At 42.3% G+C, this 23746-nt stretch overlaps 1 protein-coding gene across 3 annotated transcripts in view; it reads left to right on the forward strand.

Moving 5' to 3' along the window:
- The window catches only part of FMN1 (formin 1), a 339089-nt gene that overhangs the window by 301270 nt on the left and 14073 nt on the right, over positions 1–23746 (forward strand). The gene's annotated exons all lie outside the window — the stretch shown is intronic.

Here is a 23746-nt window from a genome sequence, read left to right on the forward strand (position 1 = left end):
GAGACCTGGAATTCCATAATTCAGTGTCTTTGTTCTTTACGTTGTAAGCAGAGAGAAGGCATATGTCTACACGGGCACACACACACACACACACAATACACTGATATGTTTCACCTTAAAAAGCTATTTTTTTTAAAGATTTTATTTATTTATTTGACAGAGAGAGAGACAGCCAGCGAGAGAGGGAACACAAGCAGGGGGAGTGGGAGAGGAAGAAGCAGGCTCATAGCAGAGGAGCCTGATGTGGGGCTTGATCCCAGAACTCCGGGATCACGCCCTGAGCCGAAGGCAGACGCTTAACGACTGAGCCACCCAGGCGCCCCTAAAAAGCTATTTTTAAAGGGATCGAGGTTTAGAGATTTTTGACCCAGTACTCCTGATTCTCTAAATATTTTTCTCAAGGACTTCTTCAAAAGGCTGCTTTTTTTTTTTCTGAAGAAGTCAAAGACCTTTAAAAATGCTTATCAACATTTCTCTCCACCATTTCTTCTTTGAAAACATGGGAATTAAAGTGAGTAGATCCATTATATAGATAAAGTGAAGCAAAGAAATAGTTGTGACATTATTAGAAAAATAGATTATTAATAATAATGTGGAGGAGGGGCGCCTGGGTGGCTCAGTCAGTTAAGCATCTGCCTTCTGCTCAGGTCATGATCCCAGGGTCCTGGGATGGAGCCCCGCTTTGGGCTCTTTGCTCAGCAGGGAGTCTGCTTCTCCCTCTGCCTCTGCCTGCCGCTCCCGCTGCTTGTGTTCTCTTTCTCTATCAAATAAATAAATAAAATCCTTAAAATAATAATGTGGAGGAAAAACAGCCTAAAACTCATGGCACCCAACTTCTTGCTCTTGCCCTGCAGATGCTTACTTGGCCTTTTCAGCTAACCTGAGCTCCTGTGGCACAAACTCTGTTCTGTGAGCCCCGTAGGAAAGGGATAGAGCCGAGGTCCTGTCCCGCTCACGGGGTAGCAGCTCGGCAGGCAGCTCTCCCCCCACCCCCGAAGGCCAGGCATCCCGCCATGCGTCCTGAACGGACAGCCTTTGCGTAAGATCTTGTGCCTCAGATTTTGAGCGTCGCCCTTAGTGAATTTGTCCTTCTAGTTGGAGCCCTAAAAAATGGTCCAGGGGGAAAAAAAAGAGGGGGGGGGTCGTTAACTGCTTTTTAGTTTAAGACTCTTCTGTTGAAATATTGAACTGTCGTCCAAATTAAGGCATGTTCCCCCATCATAGAAGTTGAGGCAAACTAACTGTGAGTCTGACGTGGCGGTGGGAGCCACCCGTCCTTCCAAGCGCTGTCCCCTGCTAGTCACTGGCCCGTCCAGCGCTGCTTCCTGGGTGCAGCTGGTGAATTGCCTGCTTCACACTCTGTAAACCAACACCTTTCAAGGGTCATGACTTCACAGGACCCTTCTCAGTTCTCCTCATTTAGCAATTTCAGGGGTCTCTCCATTCCGGCCGTGCTTTCGCGAGATGGATCACCAAGGTTGCCAACCTAGAAAAACATCTCTGAAGTTAATGACAGCTCATAAAATATTTTTGGAAGCAGTTTGTTTACAGAAATCTACTTGTTAAGAAATGTTAGCACATTATGGATACAACTATTCATCTGGTTAAACAAACTGATTAATATCCAGGGTTTTCTTGTAATGTGAGGGGTTTTTTTTCTTTGTCCTCTACCTGCTAAGGATTTTAGCTTTTAAACTGTTGGAATCACATGTTCATTGTGCTAAAATAAGCAAACTAACTTGAATTCTTCTATTATAATTACATGAGAAACAATATGATCGCTTTGTTTTGACACCCATTTAATCGTGTTCAATATTATTATTTTTTATTATACTTTTCCAAGAAATCCCAATAAGAGTAAATACCAAGTGGTAACATCACATAATACAAAGACATCCTTAAAAAGGAAATTCAAAACCAAATGAAAACCTGATAGCTTGCAATTATTAGAGAAAAAAAAAGCTATAGTTTGGGATTCCATCAAAAGAAATTACACCTATTTGATTTTTAAATATATTTGAAGGCCAATTAAAATACAAAAAAATCACTGGGACAAATTAAGGAGAAATAATAATATTTTCAAAGGTGTAAATTCACTTCCAAATGAAATGGAAGTGTTGAGAACTACTTTAGGCCACTTGTAATCAATTTGCGGTGGTAGAGAATATTTACTTCTTGTTCTGCTTAACATGGTTTCCATCAATACACGTTAGCTTGATGCAAAATCAAAATGGATGCAGCTTCATAATATTGTGTGGTGAGGGTGACAATTGCCCGTCATAAAACCCAGAATAATATCGAGACACACAAATGACTATCTTATAAAACATCCAATGTTTTTGTACCTTGTGAGTGAATGATAAACTGTAGCATTAAGCTAGTGTCAGGACGCGATTCTGTTTTTGAGTAGAGGAGACATAGCATTTCACTAGGGATGTATGATTTACCTACAGATTAAATATATCAATAGAAGAGCAAGGTACTATGCGATGGCATATTAATGTCACTAAATTGTCCTTGGCATTTAAGCCATTATTAGTCAAAATAACAACTTCTGCGTCCAGGTGCAAATCCAGAATGCCTCAATCCCTAGACCTTCGGTCTATGGCCCACCCAGTCCTCATGCTGTCCCAAATACTGGAACTTATCCCTGCAGTGAAATGTACCAAGCCCCTCTTTTACCCCTACTGATTACAGGCAGTGCTCAGTAGTGCAAAAAAGACCTCTAGTTAGAGAGTTGAAAACTAACATTTTTATGCCAATAATTTGCTGTGTGATCTTGGGCCAGTTGCTTATTGTCTGGGGGGACACAATTGTTAAAAAACATATTGGGATGATCTCTTCTAGATAGAAATCTCTATGAATCTAGAAACAGCTTTTCTGATAATCCGAGAAACAGAATGTTTCCCACCTTTGCTCTTCAGCTCATTAGGGACTGTATTGGAAGACATTTCTAGCCAAGGTCTGGCGGTGAGCTAGGGAGAGATTTGGGAGCAGGGAGAGTTTTCCTTGCCCTCTTGGTTGGTAAATTTCTCTGGCCAACTTGCCTTGTGCCCCAAGTTCTTTCCGTACAATAGTAATATTGGTCTTGGAGACACCATTTTTTTTTAAGTGTGCACACAAACATGTTTTCCTCTGCTCATGTGTATCTAACATTGCATTTAGTGGTTTATTAAAGGTCATCAAAATGTTTACTCTCAGAGGCAGCTTTGCCTCATTTTTACCTTTTCATGTACTTTTGTATTTGTACTTCTCGATATCCAAACACTCCGTGAATTTTTGTAGCACACATTTCTTCCACCTATTAAATCAACATATTATCCAAGCATATGCATAAGTCCAAGGAGGTAACCTAATTTTTGCTACTTTTACTGACTATTCGTTTTCTGCTTTTTCCTTTTTTTTTTTTTTTTTTTGCTGTTTAATTACTCTGGGGTATAGAACCCTTTCTTATGAAATGTTTCACTACTTAGGATATCTTAAGACTGCTCCCCACACATGCCCACACATGCACTCATAGAGACCACAAACCACTAGGACCCACAAAATGAGCTATGAATTTGCAGAAGGTAAAGAAGTCTCAGGGGATTCATGACTCCAGGAATAAAATCTTGGCAAATAATTCACTCTGAGCCAAAGCAAACTTTAAAAGTGCCATTTAAAAAACCCATAATGGGTCAGTAATGAGTGAATAAGAAGTTTGGTGAATTTTATGAAAAATGCAAATAAGAAATCTCGTTATACCAATAGCTATAATTTACACTATGGGGAATGGATGGTTACTTTCTCATTTTTAGTTCAGCTAAATACCAACAGGGTTTCTGTTCTAAGTATATTACTTGCCGTGGTTATGGTTAATTATGCAGTTGCCATACTCTTGACAGCAGATAGTTCAGGGCTGTTGTGGGGTTATCCCAGAAGCTGTCCTCACAGCTCCCTACTGCTCAGGTCACTTTAGGACCAGGAGTTGGAAACTTAGAGAGGCTGTCACTCAGCCCACAAAGGAGCCACTGATCGCAGTGTAGATGTTGCAGGAATTCCTCTCTTCATATGATAAAGTTTTTCCTGGAAAAAGTTCCATAAACTAAATTTTTTATTTATTGAATTCTGTTTTCCTAGTGACATGCATACACGGTCATTATAACAACTCGTGATAAGGGAACTTTCTCTTCCCTAGCCCTCTGTGTTTATGGTCAAAGGGTTTGTGTACACTTACCTACTAAGAAGCTTCGTATTTGGAAGGACCTGCAATCGTACAAATAATCCCCCCAGTAAATTGGCAGAACTTTGCATTTTTCTAAGTCACATTTGAAGACCGTTCTGTACAAATATACATGGTAAATGTCCCAAGCAGCTGACTTATAAACAGAATTATCATAACCACAAAGAATAAAACCTGCTTATTTCCCAAGCAATAAATTTAAAACTACTTCGACAAACTATTCCATGAATAAGGAGAGGAGATGGTAGACTTAGAAATGGTAACAAGTATAGGAGCGTCGACTTGAAAAAAACTAAACACCTCTTTTGACCCTCTGCCCTCTGGAAACTATCATTCCATCTCTTTCCTTTCCCTTCTAGCTTCTTAGAAGAGGAGTTTTGTTTATTCTTACTTCTTTTTTGTTGGCACACACTGCCTTCTTCCTGTATCAGTAAGGGTAAAGCCTCAGCTGCCATAGCAAAGGCCAAAATAACAGTGGCTTCAACAAGAAAAACTTATTTTCCTTTTGCATAAAAAACGTGAAAACAAGCACTCCTCCTCCATCTCTTTCATTTGCTCCTCATTTTCTTCTATTCCTCAAGAGCGAAGCTTTTCCGAGGTCCAGATGTCAGTGCTCCTCTTTTCTGCTCAGCACCCCCTCCCTAGCTAGTCCCATCTATTTTCATAGCTTCCCCTGCCGGCTCTGCCAGCCCCTCCCAGGTCTTCCTCCCCAGACCCAAACTCTTGAGTTCCAAGTCTTAGACCCAAATCTCCGGCTGCACAGGAACCATTCCTGCAGGGTGCCCAGCCTCGATTTGCAGTTCAGTTAAGTCCCCGTTGGAATGTCTTCTGTCTCACCTGAGGCCTGCTCCTGTCAGGTTCCCAACACTTTGGTCAGCATCACTGTCCTCCTCCTAGCAGCCAAAGGCAGGCTGAACTCCTGATTGATCCTCAACTCCACGAGATCATTTCCCACCTGCTGCTGACCTCTCCGTTTTGCCTCCTCAGTGGTTATTCTTCTGCATCTTGTTTTCACACTGGCTCTGCCTTCGTTCAGGACCTCAGCTCTCACCTGGATTATTGGAACACCCTTCTGTTCTCTCTGCATGTGTGTTTTCCATTTCCTCTCTAATGTCCCTTAATATTGTATCCAGTTCTCGTCTTAAAACAGAAGTTAGATTACATCTATTTCTTTAAACATATTCTGTGGTTTTCTGTTACTGACAAAATAAAGAAAAGAGAGTTGAGCATGGTTGGCGCTTATAGTCATGAACTCATCGTGTCCTTACAACAGCCCTGAGAAGAGGGTGTATTGCTATTCCATGGAGAAGCCCGGAAGAGAGTAGATCAATTGCCAGTATCACAGTTTCACTAGGAGGCAACAGAATGGGGATAAAAGATAGAGGTCTTCTTTGACACTAAGCTTAAGCTCTTTTTAAAAAAAAGATTTATTGATTGATTTGAGAGAGAGAGTGAGCATGCATGGGGGGAGGGGCAGAAGGAGAGGGAGAGAGAGACCCTCAAGCAGACTCCCCACTGAGTGTGCAGCCCAATGTGGGGCTCAGTCTCAAGGCCCTGAGATCATGACCTGAGCCAAAATCAAGAGTCAGACGCTCCACTGATGGAGCCACCCAGGCACCCCAAGCTTGAGCTCTTTCAAGTATTCCATATTCTCTCCCAAATTAGAGTATGAGCCTTCAACCACTTGCCCTTAAATTACTTCCCAGCCTCATTTCCTATAGCCTCATCCTGCCTGTCCTCACCCCAATGACTCACTGTTTCTCACACATGCACATTCTTGCCTTGTGTTCTCATTGGATAATTTCTTTACACTGTATTGTCCCCGGTTATTTTGTATTGGTCACAATGTAATCATTTGGGTTTTTTGTGTTTTTGTTTTTGTTTTTTTAAGATTTTATTTATTTGACAGAGAGAGACACAGCGAGAGAGGGAACACAAGCAGGGGCAGAGGGAGAGGAAGAGGCAGGCTTCCTGCTGAGCAGGGAGCCCGATGTGGGGCTCGATCCCAGGACCCTGGGATCATGACCTGAGCCGAAGGCAGACACTTAATGACTGAGCCACCCAGGCGCCCCCACAATGTAATCATTTGTTAATGACTGCCTCCAAAACCAGCTTCTCTAGAAATTTTCTGAAATACCCCTAAGTAGAAAAACTACTTCTTCCTCTCGTCTCTGACCCCATGTTTTTTTGTTTTGTTTTTTAACATCCTTTAGAACTTAATTCATTTCAACTTGTTATTTTAGCAGTTTATGTGTCTTTTCCCATCTCTAGGACGTAAACCCATTCTTTGTGTATGTTCTATGGTTCATTCTCCTGCACAGAGCCTAATAATTGTTTATTGGCCTAGAAGGGACTTCGCCACATTGTACAACATGATAGTAGGTGGGCATTGAAGATCTGGGGTGGTGTAAGAATTTGGGGGAGGAAGTCCTCCCAAAGAAATGTGGAGGTTAGGGAGGACTTTAGGAAGATGTCAGGACCACACTGAGCAGAAAATTGTAGAGGGGATTTGGAAGCCAGTGGAAGAATGTTGGAGATCAGCTGCTCCTAAGTCTGCTAGGTCTTTCAGATCACCTGGAGAGCTTGGCGAAAAAGCAAATGGATCTTCTGCATCAGAATCCCAGTGGGGTGGAACCCAGCAATCTGCAGTTTTAGTGAGCTCCCCAAAGTGAGGGCAGAGCAGGAACTCATTCTGTATTTGGTTGTCTCAATAAATGCCTTGGCTTCACCCATCCCTTGCTTAACTATATGCAGTGAGCTTTGAAAGTGGGAGAGAGGACTGCTCCCTTACTATGTTCTGTGTTGGTTTTTACTATGTTCAGCCAAGTCTAGGAACTGCTAGACTTAGGTGATCTTGAAGGTGTATTTCAACCCTGATATCCTGTGATGTTAGGTAGGAAATGAGCTGAGCATTGACAGAGCAGATGAATTAAGCTGCTTAGAGAGGAAAGGGGTAAGGACATTCTTGGAATCACGTGGCAAAGGCCTGGACCTGGGAGTCGTAGGGCCCATTTTGGAGGAATCACACAGCGTGATTTCTGGGACCAGCCTAGGTGCCGTCTTTTCTGCATGTCCTTCTCTGGGTACTCAGTCCACATCTGTCTCTCATTGTACAGATTCACAGCATGTAATCAGCTTGATTTAAACACGTACTTCTAAAATATCTATTATGTCTTTAATGCTATACAAGTTATGAGACCCTGTTCTGAAAGGGTTTAATCTACTCACATACTGCCTCCTGCATGAAGTATTCCCCAATCTCTGTGAGTTATCTTTTCGCCACAACTCTGAGGGGTTAGCTTCCCTTCGGTTTTGGCATTCGTGATTTCTTTTTCACTCATTTAGTTACAGACATTTTTCTCCCTTGAATGAATCGTGAGCCCTAGAAAACAAGGGCAATGTCTCATACTTGTTTTCTCTCTTGCATCTTGTATTTCCTTATACATACTAGGTGCTCAATTAATATTTGTTAAATAAACGATCCCTGTGTTTTCTTTGCCACGTTGAAATTGATTACAGGATTTGCTGTCTGCTAGTGATAGATGAGACTTCTTATTTATTTGGATTTTGGTACTAGAATTCCCCCAAATATATCCCATATGGGTTGCTTAGGCCCAAGCATCTAAAATCTTAATAGCTTTGTTAAAGAGGATAGACATGTTCAGAACAAGAAAGATTAGTCAATGGGGTAAAACAATCACCTTCTCTGTTCTTGACTATATTACTTTCAATTTATCTTAAAAAAAAAAAATAGAAAAAACAAGGAAGTGAAGATCCTTGGGGTTCATGGCTGTGCCAAGCCTCCAACCTTTTCGGAGCTCAAATAAGAACATGAGAGAGCATCTGTCCGCACTCTACTTCCTTGGCTTGGCGGACAGCAATGGAAACCCACAGTAAGTCTCCTTCATTCAGCTAGAATGTATCTAAATTGCTTATCTGTGGGACTCCTGACAGCTCTTGCCTTGGGCAGAGACTAGATGGAATAGGGGCCTGCCTGGGTAGTATGATTTGAGGGGTGCCAGAAAGGCTACCCTGCTCCACAGTCTCCCTGTTTCCTCACCCTTTTTGTTGCAGTCACCCTGAAACCGTGCGAACAGACTCTGATCGGTTCTAGGTTTTGGTGAGACTTGCTAGGTGGTGTAGTTTCCAAAACCAAAAAGTGGAGCTTGGCTTCTGCAAGCACATGCATGTCTTCATTATCAGGATTGGAAAGATCTTCCAAAGACTAGCTGTGCGTTGCAATTAAACCTGCAGATTAATGACACGGGGCCGGCTTCGGTTTGCAAGCTGTCTCCCAGACGCCCCTCCCAGAACAAGGAAACACAGTGCTGTTACCTTTCACTCTGCACCTACGTGGCTGGGGCAGCTCAGGGTGCTTCGTCTACCAAGTGCAGAGTGATTGGCTTTAACTGCTCATGCATTCCAGGGTAAGTCCAGGGACCCCCCCCACCACTACACTTCCACTCCCCTGTGGCCTGGGGGAGAAGCTCTGCAAAACGGAAGAGGCCTTCGTTCTGCAATTAATCATTTGAAGTCAAAGTATGTTTGGGTACTACAGGGGATAGCCCACAAGCACTATGAAGTGGCTGATTGCGTAGCTGCTGAAATTCGGTCTCGAAGAGCACTTCCTTCATTGTAAATAGAAAAATATCTTAGGAATGAGGTAGGGAAAAATTGTCAAACTTAGGAAGGAGAAGTGATGGGCTAATTTATCACAGGATAACTTTTAGAGACTAGATTCTGATGCGTAAGGAGCTTTTAAGTCAAGCTCTTTTAAGTCTTTTAAGTCAAGGACCTGTATAACTTTCTTGCTGGTCTGTCTTACCATGGCCACTGATGAGACTGACCTGGGGAGCCTGGGGTGTGAAGGGTTAGTCGTTGTCGAGCGTCAGACTCTGAAGAGAGAACGAGCGTCGAGAAGTGTGTGTCTGTCCAAGTATATAGGCCTGTCAGCCTGCCTCAGATAAATGATTTTGGGGTTACCCACTATTTCATACTATCGATTGCTCTCTTCTCTTTTGTTTTCTTACCCTTTGGAAACATTCCCCATGCACTAGTCAGTGGTGTTTTCATCAGCTGCTGCTGTGAGGAAGAAATTTCCCTTTACATGAGGAGTTAATGAGTTTGGTCTTGGCATTGCTGTTTTTTACTTCAAGGGTGAAGAGTGACTTTACTTAGTTCATTGACTTTCATAAATTTATCCATGTGTGATAGTTACACCAAGAATTCAATAATACCTCGTGAGGGAGTATTATCAAAGCGGACAGAAATGAGGGAGCTTTCCACAGCCCCTGGCAGGTCTCCACGATTACACTTTCTTATTTAGAACCAAAGCTGGTCATTAGCCCCCTTTCCCCTGGTTGTTGAGACACAAACTGTGGACAGTGCTTTTTAGAGACTTGAGGAATATCAGAATATCAAGAGACCTGTGCAAACTCCACAGAGTACCCAGAGCCTGACTGCTGGTGTCCAGGCTATTAGGCAGTGACTGGAAGGCTAGCCTGATAGCTGTGTCCTTCTAAAAGCACATCAAAAACAACCCGTGATGTTAATGCTGTCTATCTTGCAGGAAATCCTAATGAGGAAAATACCAAGATACCACCTTCTCCATCCAAAGTGCCACAAACCCTGTGGTATTGAGCTTGCTTAAGCAACAAAGCCACTTCCACACCTCCCCAAAGACCGTGTAGTGTTCTTTGTTCCTTGGCCTGTGCCGCTTTGTTCAAGGCTGCAAGGAGGTCATGGCACAGGAGTGAATCGCCAGTTGGTATTTCATCTTTGCAGCTTCTTATACCCTTTCCCTGGCTTTTTCTCCTAAAGGGAGACCATACAAATATCATCACTTGCTTATAGAAGAAGCTGTTCCTAATAATGATTGGTAAAGCCAACCTACACTGGGTAGCCAGACTGGCAAGTGATTTATTTTACAAGTGTGATCTCCAGCGGGCGCCAACACCTCCCTTCTCCATCCCACAAAAACTTCATCCACCATTCAGAGGGCCCTAGGCCAGAACTTACTAGGCCATTGACAAAGGCCTGTTTTTCTCATGTTCCTTTGTTGATCATGTCCTTTTGTGTAATTCAGAGTAGCCACCCAAAAGAAGAGTTCTTGTACTTGTTAGAAAGATTCTGCTTCACATGACCTTAAATTTTAGGTTAAGTCTAGTGAGATAGTGGTTTGAACCTTCAGCTTTTATCAATCCAGCTTTTACGGAACTCAAGCATTCCCTATGCCATGCTGACTTCGAGTCCCATTTCTATACACGTTGGTGCACGGAGCCTGCCTTGTCCCCCTTCAGGACTATTTTGACCTTCTGTCATTAGTGATGAGTGATATTAAGTCTTCCTTAAACAGGTTCACATTACAGCTGGTCAGATTTTGTGCTTTTACCAACATGAATTTCATGAACTGTATTCCCTGCAGTGCCTCCTTTTTCTTTCCCTTTATCCACCTGTGCTTCTGACGCCATTGACTTTGAATGCCTTCAGTGAAGGCGTGGGCTTGCATGCAGTGATTGATGTTTTAGGTCACACCGGATGGCTAACAGGGCTTCCTCTTTGAAGCTAGTGTCACTACAGGCAAAGATTCTACTTCTGTACTCCTGAAGTCACTTCCTTGGGCCTGTAATCTACACGACAAAAGCCAGTGACGTATTAATAAGTATGTCCCGGTAATATTACTAGATTATATATTTTCCACTTGCTGAGATGAATTGGTCACTGTCATTTAAGAGAACTTCTAACAAATATCACCAATAGTTACTTAAAACAGAATGATATTTTGTGGGGTCATTTACGCTTTTGTTTTCATTTTTTAAAAGACTTTCTATTTTTAGTGCAGTTTTAGATTTACAGCAAAATTGAGAGGTACTGAGATTTTCCACATACTCCTTGTCCCTACCCAGGCATAGTCTCCCCCATTATCAACATCGCTCATCAGAATAGTGCTTTTTATTTTTTTAACCAAGGATTGCCTGTTGTAATCCAAAAGGAATCACAGATACCAGTCAAATCATGTAAATGTTAACCTGTATTTAAGCAAAGTCATCAATTTTTAAGACTTTATTTTTTAGAACACTTTTATATCCACAGCAAAATTGGCAGTACAGAGATTTCCCATAATCCCCCTGCACCCTCACATGCCCAGCCTCTCCCATTATCAACGTTCCTTACCAGAGGGTCCATTTGTTACAACTGATGAACCTATACTGACACATTATAATCACGCAAAGTCCGTTGTTCACTGTAGGACTCACTGTTGGTGTACTTTCTATGGATTTGGATAAATGTATAATGACACATATCCTTCATTATCATATCATGCAGAGTATTCTTACTGCCCTAAAAATCTGTGCCCCATCTATTCACCCTTCCCCCCATCCTCCGCCCCAAACCCTGGCAACCACCGATCCATTTACTATTTCCAAAGTTTTACTTTTCAAGAACATTTACCCATTTTTTTTAAAGATTTATTTATTTGAGGGGGGGGGGGGACAGCATGAGTGAGAGGGGCAGAGAGAAAGGGAGAGAGAATCTCAAACAGACTCCGCACTTAGCATAGAGCCCAAGGCAGGGCTGGATCCCACGACGCTGAGATCATGACCTCAGCTGAAGTCAAGAGTTGAATGCTTAACCGACTTCACCACCCAGATGCCCCAACATTTACTCATTTTTAAACACAAAAATTAACCCCATTGTTTAGAGTACAGACCACAACCTGAGCCATGATTTGAGATGTTATATCCAGATACCAGTTAATTGCCTGCATAACTTTTTTCATTAAAAATATGGCCTAACCCAGGGCGCTGGGGGGCTCAGTCAGTTGGATGTCTGCCTGCGGCTCAGGTCATGATCCCAGGACCCTGGGACTGACCCCCAGTCGGGCTTCCTGCTCAGCGGGAGTGTCTGCTTCTCCCTCTCACCCCTGCTCATGCTCTCTCTCACTCTCGAAACAATAAAATCTTAAAAAATATATATATGACCTAACCCAAAAAACAAATAATCCAGTTTTTAAAAAAAGGGCAGAAGACATGAATGGACATTTTCTTAAGACATACAGACGGCTAAGAGGCAAAAAAGATGCTCAACATCACTCGGCATCAGGGAAATACAAATCAAAACCACAATGAGAGACCACCTCACACCTGTCAGAAGGGCTAACATTAACAACACAGGAAACAGCAAGTTTTGGTGAGAGTGAGGAGGAAGGGGAGGCCTCTTGCACTGTTGGTGGGAATGCAAACTGGGGCAGCCACTCTGGAAAACAGTATGGAGGGTCCTCAAAAAGTTAAAAATGAAACTTCCCTACTATCCATCAATTGCACTACTAGGTATTTACCCAAAGGATACAAAAATAATGATTCAAAGGAATACATGCACCCCAATGTTTATAACAGCATTATCAACAATAGGCAAATTATGAAAAGAGCCCAAATGTCCAATGACTGATGAATGGATAAAGTGGAATATTACTCAGCCATAAAAAAGAATGACATCTGCCATTTGCAATGATGTGGATGGAGCTAGAGAGTATTATGCTAAGCAAAATAAGTCAGCCAGAGAAAGACAAGCACCATATGATTTCACTTACATGTGGAATTTAAGAAACAAAACAAATGAACATGGGAAAAAAGAGAGGCAAACCAAAAAACAGTCTCTTAACGATAGAGAACAAACTGATGATTACCAGAGGGGAGGTGGGTGGGGGATGGGTTAAATAGGTGATGGGGATTAAGAGGGGCAGTTGTGATGAGCACTGGGTGTTGTAAGTGATGAATCATTAAATTCTATACCTGAAACTATAAAACAAAATGATAAAATCATCTTTCAAGTAATATATATATGTATATATATACATATCTCCTAGCCTCATACTTATTCAAAAGTTAATGGGTTGACAGTCTTTTTATAATTCAGACAGTTATTTGGAATGGAAAGAAAGGGAAAGAGCAGATGACAAAAACAAAAAACAAACAAAAAAACACCAAAATAATAAAACATTAATTGTAGTCACAGAATTAAACTGGGAGGAACATTAGGCAGAGTGTAATTAGATGGATCCATTTCATTTTCATTCTGGTTTTAAAGGCAAAGAAAACCAACAGAAATTGGAGAGTAGGGGCGCCTGGGTGGCACAGCGGTTAAGCATCTGCCTTGGGCTCAGGGCGTGATCCCGGCGTTATGGGATCGAGCCCCACATCAGGCTCCTCCGCTGGGAGCCTGCTTCTTCCTCTCCCACTCCCCCTGCTTGTGTTCCCTCTCTTGCTGGCTGTCTCTATCTCTGTCAAATAAATAAAAAAAATCTTTAAAAAAAAAAAAAGAAATTGGAGAGTAGACTAGAACTGAAATCAGGAAGATCAAGCAAAATTCAAAGCGTGACCTTTAAAAAAACGAACCGTAATGAACTGTGAGGTAACCCTACCTTTATGAGAAAGAAGTCAGTGGGTGGCCCAGTGGGCTCTTATTTTTCCCCACATTTCAGCTTATCTGGATCCTTCCCCACAGTTCTTGTCTGCGAGTATTTGTCAGCTACTGTTAATCGCACCGCCTTAGAACATATCTGGAAAGTAACAAGCAGAGGAGAGTGGTAGGATGGCCACGTTTCAATTTTTAAAGATTTGGTACTTTATTAGAGCCCCAAAGCTGGAATCTGGTGGCTACGGCTGTCATAAGAATGGTCCTTCTAAAGGGCATCGTCCTCTTAATCTGTTGTCCAGCTCCAGCTTCTCTTTAGGGAGAAGACTTCTGTTGGCTCATTCTCCCGGAGAGGAAGGTTGTTTATTTTTTTTCTCTTTCCCCCTCGAGGCTTTGATGGGTTCCACTGAAGTCCATACACTGGGGGTCTTCTAATTTTTTTAGACGGAGCTCTTTTTGTCCAGTTAAAAACATACATGAAACCCCAGTGTACAAAACAGGAAAAATGAAGCTTTTCTAGCTGAGGCACGGTTTACAGATGTCGGGATCTAGAAGATCCCCTAAGTCTTCCTCCTCTCCCTGAGGCATCTTTGCTGAATGTTAAGGCTCTTCGGCAGATAGTTTGAAAACGCTGCTCTAGAGTATTGGTTTTCCCATCGTGACGAGGAGTACAAAACAGCCCACTTCCTGGATATCACGCTTAGCTCTTGATCGGCTGGTGTGCTCAACTCCTACGGTCATAAAGGAAAGCACTTCTGTTATCATAAACTGCATTATGATTTCAATATTTTCTGCCTTGTATACTGTTAACCAATGGAATGCTGATGTCAAAAGAGTAAAGACATTGTCCTTCAGTTTCATCAATGGCTGGGTCCTGACGTGGTTTGATTTAGCTGTGGGCGTATAAACCAGCCTATAGAAAGCTGGACGTATACCCAGTTTTAAACTCTCCCAGGAAATGAGTTTGCAACAGTGGGGAACCCAAGCCTGTGAATGGGAAGGCATGTCACTCTCTGTATTGCACTTAGCTGCCTTGTGACCCCAGATCTCTGACGGGTGAAGGAAAAAAAAAAAAGTATGATTTTGTAGATTATCCATCTCCTTTCAGTGATAGGAGGGAATGATATTCTGTGACACTTGTACATTCTAAGCAGAAGCAGACTTCCCTCCCCAGATAGTTCTAATATGAAACCAAGATTGCAGATCGCATCTATAAAGTAAGGACTTAGCAGGAACCTCAGAAGACATGGCTCCCAGTCCCAGCTCATACTTGCATCTTTCCCCAGTAGTTTTTGGCAGCATTTGAAATTTACCAGGACCCTCAATAACTCCTTACGGATTCATTATAATGAGAAAGTAGAAAAGATAGGGGTTTCAATAGCCAATTTTACTGAGGCATTTATGAATCGAGCATAGTTATTTTCTTTCTCTAACTTCTTTGTCTGATTTTTTCCCCTATATTTCAGATTTTTTTTTTTTTTTGGAGGGGGTGCCATGGAACTTTGAAATCAAGTCTAGGTATTTGCCTGTGGGTAATCATGAACAACTGTGTGTGATTTTCTAGAGTAAATATTTAGACCAGAAACAAAAATAGAACCAACATCTAGGCCAGAACCAAAAACCAGTCCATACACAATGGAGCCAAGGGGGGAGATGGAGCAAGTAGGTGGCTAGCAACTATCTAACCAGTTCTTTTTAACTAAAGCAGAAAAGCTCTTACCTCCTAAGTGAGAGAAGCAAATTCCAGACTCAGAGAAAGTTGTATTAACCTCTCTGAGCCTCAGTCTTCTTTTGGGTGATGTCATGTGGATACTTTTAGGAATCCTGGAATGTATACATAAGTTGACATGTATAAATATTTAGCACATTTGGGTGGCCTTGAACACCCTTTCTTTTTGCTTATTCAGGACTCAATCAGCTCATCAGTAACTAGAACTAGATTTTCCAACATTTTTACTCCACCCCCCCAAAGAATAAATGTAAAAGCTAATTATTCTACAACTCTGGGTATTTACTAAACATTTAGACTTGTTTAAGGTGGAGAAGGGGGAGCTACCAATACCAATCATTTGTCACGTAGAGATTTGCTAACAACTGTCTTGTGCATGGCACAGCGCTTGATGTCAGAACAGGGAGGAGACCGAGATACGCACAAAGCATGACCATCGTCCTCAAGTGGTTCCCGTGGTTTAAGGGAAATCAGACACCTATACCGTCCTAAGATGAAAAGTCCTCAAGTGCCTGAAGAGAGACGCAAAGTGCTCTTTCACTTGAGAAAAGGGCAATTACTTCTGGCTGAGAGAGATGAAGGAAGCTTTCATGACTTTGGCACTTAAGCTGAGAGCAGAAGAATGGGAAGAATTTGAACTCATGGAAATGAGTAAGAAAGTCTCATCGAGGGACCAGTAAGAGCAACATGCTGAGGGGAGAAAAGCTTGGGGCAAGGAGCGAGTAGTTTGCCTGGGGCCAGGAGCGCATGAGGGAGGGGAAGGAACGGGTATTTGAGAAGTGGTCCTATAGGATATGTTCTGCGCTGTTGTCAGCAGCGGTGTTAAGCAGGTGTGGCATTATTCCCGCTTTTAACAGAGTTGAGGCTCAGAGGGTTAAGTGATTTGTCCAAGGACAATATAAAACCAGATCCATGTCTGAAAACGTAAGATAGACAAGTAAACTAGGTTTGCGGGGGGGGAACCTCTGACTGCCAGGGTAGGGAATTTGAATCCTATACGGTCGTTCTGGGGTTAGCAAATTATGGCCTGTGGGCCAAATTTGGCACACTACCAGTTTTCGTAAGAAAGGTTTGTGAGGACACAGCATTGCACCGCTGTTCATTCGTGTGTTTTTTTCATGGTTCCTTCCACACTACAACACAGAGCCGAGTATTCGCAGAGATCATCTAACCCCAAAGGGGAGAGGGAATGAGGGGTTGCACAAAATGGGTGAAGGGGACAGAGAGATACAGGTTTCCAGTTATGAAGTGAATAGGTCACAGGAATAAAAGGCACAGCATAAGGAATATAGTCGATGCTTCGTGAGAGTGTCCTTTGGTGACAGATGGTAGCTACGCTTGCCGGGAGCACAGTACAATTTATAGAGATGTTGAAACGCTGTTTTACACCTGAAATTCGTGTAGCATAATAAAAATTTTAAAAAATAAGATAATAAATAATTTTAAAATAATAAAATAAAAATATTTAGGAAAAAACTACAGAAAATCAGTACTAATTCCCATTCACAGCCTTTCAGCTGTTGTGAAAGGATCTGACTGGTCTGCATTAGTTTCCAGTTTAGAGATCAACCTTAAAACTGGATGGCCTCTACTTTTAAGACAATATACCCTTAAAATCAACAGCTTCATGATATTTATAGATCTTAAATATATAGTCTATATAGCCCAAATGATCTATATTGAAATTGTCTGGGATATAGCTGCAATTCAGATATTAAAGAAAAATCAAGTAAATTGTCCTACAAAAACAAAACAAAACAACAACAACCACACTTAAAATATTTACTGTCTGGCCCATTGCAGAAACCCTTTGTTAACCCCAGCTCTAGCTGATGGAGAATCACTGAAAGTTTTCTAGAAGGGAAGTGGCCTTCTCAGGGTCATGCATTACTGATTGAGAGTCCACTCCTCAGTGGAATGGACAGAAGGAACTAGGTTGATTAGAAGACTATTTCAGTGGTCCGGGCTCTCACCCCTTCACTCCCGGACTGTCACACTAGCCTTCCAGCAAGTCTCCCAGCCAAAACTTCGAAGCTTCGAGAGTACAGGCAGGCAGCAACGATGAGGGAAGTGCCCTGGGTGTGAGAAAGCCATCTGTGCGGACAAGCTGATCGATGGCCCCGCCTGACCCCCAGGACTGCCGGACGCCAGGGAGGGGCGGGAGGTGCCACAAACAGAGGCCGCCCTGCAGAAATGTCACTCCATGTCACCGTCCCTTCCGTTGGCGTGAGAGAGGTCAGAACGCCGACTTCTTATGTGAAGTCTGCGTGTCCAAATGTCAGCAACTGAATTCAAACCTACTTAAGCCTCCTGCGGCTGACTGAAAACGGCGCCTAGATTGATTTAAGCCCTCTGCTTTGCAGTCTCTGCCCACATAATTTCCAAAACCGCGATTTGCAGTCCATTTCGTAGCCTCCACAGTAGCAGCTCCTGCAGCTTCTTCAGTAGGAATATGACACTGTGTCCACAGGTGTTCGAGACCGTCTGAAAGACAGACGGACTGACGCACCAGGTCAAAGCAGCTTTAAAGACCTACCTAGATGCTCTGCTGTCCCAGTGTACGTAACGTGGCCAGATTGTCGGTATTGAAGTGCTTATTTCTCATCAGAGGGGTGATGCAAGAGCAGCTGGCAAACACCTGGCCCTCTAAAAGTGAAGTGGGCTTTAGCGTCAAGGACATGTAAGCAAATCTGGTGAGAATTTGCAGGCTGACGTCTTGCAAGATCATTCTTAAGCATTGGCGAAGTTCTTTTCAGGTGAGAAGAAGGGGCTTTCTATTTCAGTGGGCCTTAATGGACTTGAGTATTTTCCCCTAATCTTTCTTGCTGCTGGAGCTTTTATAGTTGAGAGATTAATCACTTAGTCATGCAATTATTTGGTATTTATTGGTCACTTACTATACGCCAGACACGTGCAAAATGCTGAGGAAAGACAGGCAGTGACATCCAATTGGAGCTTTAGAGAGGCTTTAGAGAAGCTCCAGTCCAGTGTAAAAGGAGGAGAGGGGGGCATGAAAATGATCACAGCACAGTGAGATGAGGGATCCCTCGAGGGGAGGTACCAACTCTCTCCGACCATATTCACCTTTCTTTATGTAATAATGTGCCCTGGAAAAAAAGTTGAAAAATATTCCACTTTGTTAATAAAATGACTTTACATGTCCTAGAAAGTCTTAGGCAGGACCAGCTACTTAATTTGTGGAGCCCCTTGTTGAAAAGCTCAGAATTTCAAGCCAGTGACAGCAGAGCGTCGAACCAGGTGGCCCCATGTCACTGCACAGGTTGCAATGCCTGTGACATCTCGTGGGCTCAGCATTCTCAAGAAAATCAAATCAAGGGAGCAGTATTTGGGGAAAGTAAAGAATTTTTCCCCCAGTTTTGTCCTATGGGTTTCCATTCATTTATGGCACGTATATGAGTGCCAGGTACCACATCAAGGGCTAGGGGTGTCGCAGTAAAATATGGCTACCATCTCTACCCTCGTGTACCTGCAACCCTGCTGAGAGCTTTGCCTGTGATAATTTTCATTATCTGGCCCAACTATGTCCTGGCATATTAGTTAATCTCAGAAAAATATTAAACTTCCCAGCGAGCCTAACTTTACGTTTTTAAATATATAGTAAGTTGAAAATACAATTTTTGAATGTATCTTTCCATAAGGAACAAATATTTTGGTGATCAGAAAAAGAAAGTTAATATGAAAAAACATGCTTACTCAGAAGTTCAATAATATTTAAAATTTAAGTGTTATCTGTATTTATTACCTCCAGGGAGTTTAAAGAAGAGAAATGAGAGGGAACAGGTGCAGCCTTTGTCTTGAAGTCTTGACCCAGGCACACCTTGTTTTATTGTGCTATTCTTTATTGCACCTCACAGACACTGGGTTTTTACAAATCGAGGGCCTGTGACAACCCCGCATCATGATAGCAAGTCTATGGGCGCCATTTTTCCAACAGCATTGGCTCACCTCACGTCTCTGTGTCATATGTTGGTAATTCTCCATTTCAGAATTTTCATTTCTATTGTATTTGTTGTGGTGATCTGTGATCGGTGATCTGTGATCAGTGATCTTGGATGTTACTGTTGTGACTGTTCTGGGTGCCATAGGCCACGCCCATATTAGATGGTGAACTTAATAAACGTTGTGTGTATTCTGACTACTCCACCAAACAGCCGTTCCCCCATCGCCCTCTTTCTCCTCAGGTCTGCCTATTCCCTGAGACACAATATTGAAAGTAGGCTAATTAATAACCTTACAATGGCCTCTAGGTGTTCAAGTGAAAGGAAGAGTCACACACACATCTCTCACTTTAAATCAAAAGCTAGAAATGATTAAGCTTAGGGAAGAGGGCATGTCAAAAGCCAAGATAGGCCAACAGCTAGGCCTCTTGCACCAAACAGCCAAGCTGTGAATTCAAAGGAAAAGTTCTTGAAGGAAATTAAAAATGCCACTCCAGTGAACACATGAAAGATAAGAAAGTGAAATAACCTTATTGCCAATACAAAGAAAGTCGGAGTGGTCTAGACAGAAGATCAAACCAGTCCCAGCATTCCCTAAGTCAAAGCCTAATCCAGGGCAAGATCCTAACTCTCTTCAATTCTATGAGGGCAGAAGAAAAGTTGGAAGGTAGGAAAGGTTGGTTCATGATGTTTCAGGAAGGAAACCATCTCCATAACATAAAAGTACAAGGCAAAGCAGCAAGTGCTGATACGCAAGGTATAGCATGTTGTCCAGAAGAGCCAACTAAGAGCATTAATAAAGGTGGCTCCACTAAACAACAAATTGCCAGTGTAGATAAAGCAGTCTTCTGCTGGAAAAACATGCCATGGAGGACTTTCATAGCTTGAGAGGCAAGGTCAATGTCTGGCCTCAAAGCATCAAAGGAGATACTGACTCTCTCGTTAGGGGCTAATGCTGCTCGTGACTTTAAGTTAAAGCCAGTGTTCACTTAACATTCTGAAAACCCTAGGACTTTTAAGAATTATGCTGTATGGGGGCGCCTGGGTGGCACAGCGGTTAAGCATCTGCCTTTGGCTCAGGGCATGATCCCAGCGTTGTGGGATCGAGCCCCATATCAGGCTCCTCCGCTAAGAGCCTGCTTCTTCCTCTCCCACTCCCCTGCTGTGTTCCCTCTCTCGCTGGCTGTCTCTATCTCTGTCAAATAAATAAATAAAATCTTAAAAAAAAAAAAAAGAATTACGCTATATGTACTCTACCTGTACTCTATAAACGGAACAACAATGCCTTGATGATGGCACATCCGTTTACAACATGGTTTACTGAATATTTTATGCCTGCTGTTGAGCACTGTTCAGAAAAAAGATTCCTTTCAAAATATGACTGCTCATTGACAATGCACCTGGTCACCCGAGAACTCTTTTGGAGATGTGCGACAAGGTGAATGTTGGTTTTCACGCCTGCTAACACGGTATCCATCCTGCAGCCCATGAATCAAGGAGTAATTTTGATTTTTAAGTCTTGTTATTTAAGAAATACATTTCATAAGACTATAACTGCCATAAAGAGTGATTCCTCTGATGGATCTGGGCAAAGTGAGTTGAAAACCTTCTGGAAATTCACCATTCTAGATGCCATGAAGAACATATGTGGTTCATGAGAAGAGGGGGGAATATCAATATAAACAGGAGTTTGGAAGAAGTTAATTCCAACCCTCATGACTTTGAGGGTTCAAGACTTCAGTGGAGGAAATAAGTGCAGATGTGGTGGAAAGAGCAAGAGAACAAGAATTAGAAGTGGAGCCCGAAGATGGGAGTGAATTGCCACAATCTTATGATAAAGTTATAATGGATGGGGAATTGCTTCTTACCGATGAGCAAAGAATGTGTTTTTTGAGATGGAATCTACTCTTGGAGAGAATTATGTGAAGATTGTTGACATGACAACTAAGGATTTAGAGAATTACATAACCTTAGTTGATAAAACAGCATCAGGGTTTGGGAGGATTGACTTTAATTTTGAAGGAAATTCTAGTGTGGGTAAAATGCTGTCAGAAAGCATCTCATGCTGCAGAGAAACTATGCACGAAAGGAAGAGTCAACTGATGTGCCAGATTTTACTGTTGTCATATTTAAGAAATTGCCACAGCCACCCCAGCCCTCAGTGGCCACCACCCTGTTCAGTCAGTGGCCATCGACATCAAGGCAAGACCCTCCACCAGCACAAAGATTACAACTCGCTGAAAGCTCAGATGATGGTTAGCATGTTTTAGCAATAAGGTATTTTTTAAATAAGGTCATGTACCTTTTCTAGACATAACATTATTACTCAATAGACTACAATATAGTGTAAATATAACTTTTATATGCACTGTGAAACCAAAAAATTCATTTGACTCTCTTTCTTGCAATAGTGGCTTTATTGCAGTGGTCTGGAGCTAAACCCACAGTGTCTCCAAGGTAGGACTGTAGCTTCTCTTGTTTTCTTTGGTTGAGAAATTTTTGCCATACCTACACCAAAGTTCAGCTTCTAGATATGACTTTTAGAATCTGTGTTCGGATCTGAAAAATTAAAATTAAAGTGAATTCTTTGGTTTGCTTTCAGGACATATCTTGATGGTATTCCTGTGACATAGTACTTTGCTAGCAGCACCACTTACTTCTTTGTACTCAAGAAACTCTTGTCATGCATTCTTTTTTTTTTTTTTTTAAAGATTTTATTTATTCATTCGACAGAGAGAGAGACGGCCAGCGAGAGAGGGAACACAAGCAGGGGGAGTGGGAGAGGAAGAAGCAGGCTCCCAATGGAAGAGCCTGACGTGGGGCTCGATCCCAGAACGCGGGGATCACGCCCTGAGCCGAAGGCAGACGCTTAATGCCTGAGCCACCCAGGCGCCCCTTGTCATGCATTCTTAAGGAGATCCTTTACCTCTGTGTTTGAAGATTCCATAACGGTTACCCCTTATTGACTACTTGCTATACACCTGGCATACTAACTGCTTTGCCTATATGAATTCATTTCATCTTCACAGTAATACCATGTGGTTGACATTAACCTCCATTTTATAGATAAGGAAACTGAAATTTAGAAATGTTAAGTTGCTCCAAGTCTTCTAATAACTGGCGAGAGTCAGAATCAAGTCTCGCTGATGCCGAAGCTCGGCACCACCAAACTGCGCCTTCTCCGCACCCGTTGTGACTTCTCAGAGCACCCTGTGAAAGGGAGATGATAAAATGGAAGGAGAATGTTTGAAGAAGAGCAGGGTGGAGTCACTGGGATCCGAGTTGTCCTGGCAAGTCTGGTGTGTCTGTGACTGCCTGTAGACTGCAGAGCCATCACTGACCAGTAGCGAAAGGTTTGCTGTGGGGACAGGACCTCAGGTTGGCTCTCCTCTCCTCTGCCTCCACATCCCCAACCACTGGCATCACTCTGACATGCTGAGAACATGGCGCGTGGCTCCAGGGCTGCCGAGGGATGTGGGAACTGGGGAAAGGCAGTGCTGAGCAGGAACATGGTCAAAGACCAACTCCAAAACAAGAGACCAGAATTCTCAGGGGAAAAGGAACTACTAAAACAAAAGATGACCCCCACCAAAAGCTCCCTGAAAGCTAGGGAGCCTGGGGGGCAATAGTAACTCCAAACCATTTCATTGGAATTGGGATTAAACAGTCACTGATAGGGGTGCTCTTTGAAAACACATCTTGCTGGAAAGAAGCCAGGAAGAGGCGATTCTGCAAACTGTGACCTTGTCTGCAGCGCCCTCATCTTGGTTTGCAAATCCCTTCATAGTCAGAGGGTCCGATGTAGTCTGACCTGGATTTGATCCTTTGGGTGCATTCTCTTCTTGTGTGGGTATAGTCATAGTTACTGCTGTAAGCGGAAATGTTTAGAAACATTCAGTGGTGTATACACTCAGACTTACGTCAGTGTTGAGAAGCGCCCATTCTCCAGGCAGCTCCGAAGATGTATTTCTTAGGTTATAGAAATCATTACTCATCTGTGTCTCATTTTTATTTCTTTTCTGATACACAAGTCAGGACGTTGAATTCGTTGTAAATTACTTGTGCATGCGGGCAGGGAGATTGGATTACTAAACATGCATTTTAAGTAAATTGTGTAAAATTAGCTAAGTGAAGAAGTAAGGCACTCAACTACTTCTTCGATATTGAGCAAGTATATCATTGATATTGAGCAAAAGATTTTCATCTGAGACCCTGAAGCAAAAGCGTGTTTGTTTTTTTTTTAAATGTCTGGGTTTCTGGATCTTTATTTAATACTTAAAAAGTATTTTTGAAAAAAAACTGAAAATAAAGAAAAATACAAAGGATAATATAACACATCCATATTTCCACCACTTAGAATTAACTTTTAACATTTTGCTACATATTAGTTTTATAATAAAAAAACAAACTTTTATTATAGAT

Source organism: Ursus arctos, unplaced genomic scaffold (assembly GCF_023065955.2).
Source record: "Ursus arctos isolate Adak ecotype North America unplaced genomic scaffold, UrsArc2.0 scaffold_36, whole genome shotgun sequence".
Lineage (NCBI taxonomy): Eukaryota > Metazoa > Chordata > Mammalia > Carnivora > Ursidae > Ursus > Ursus arctos.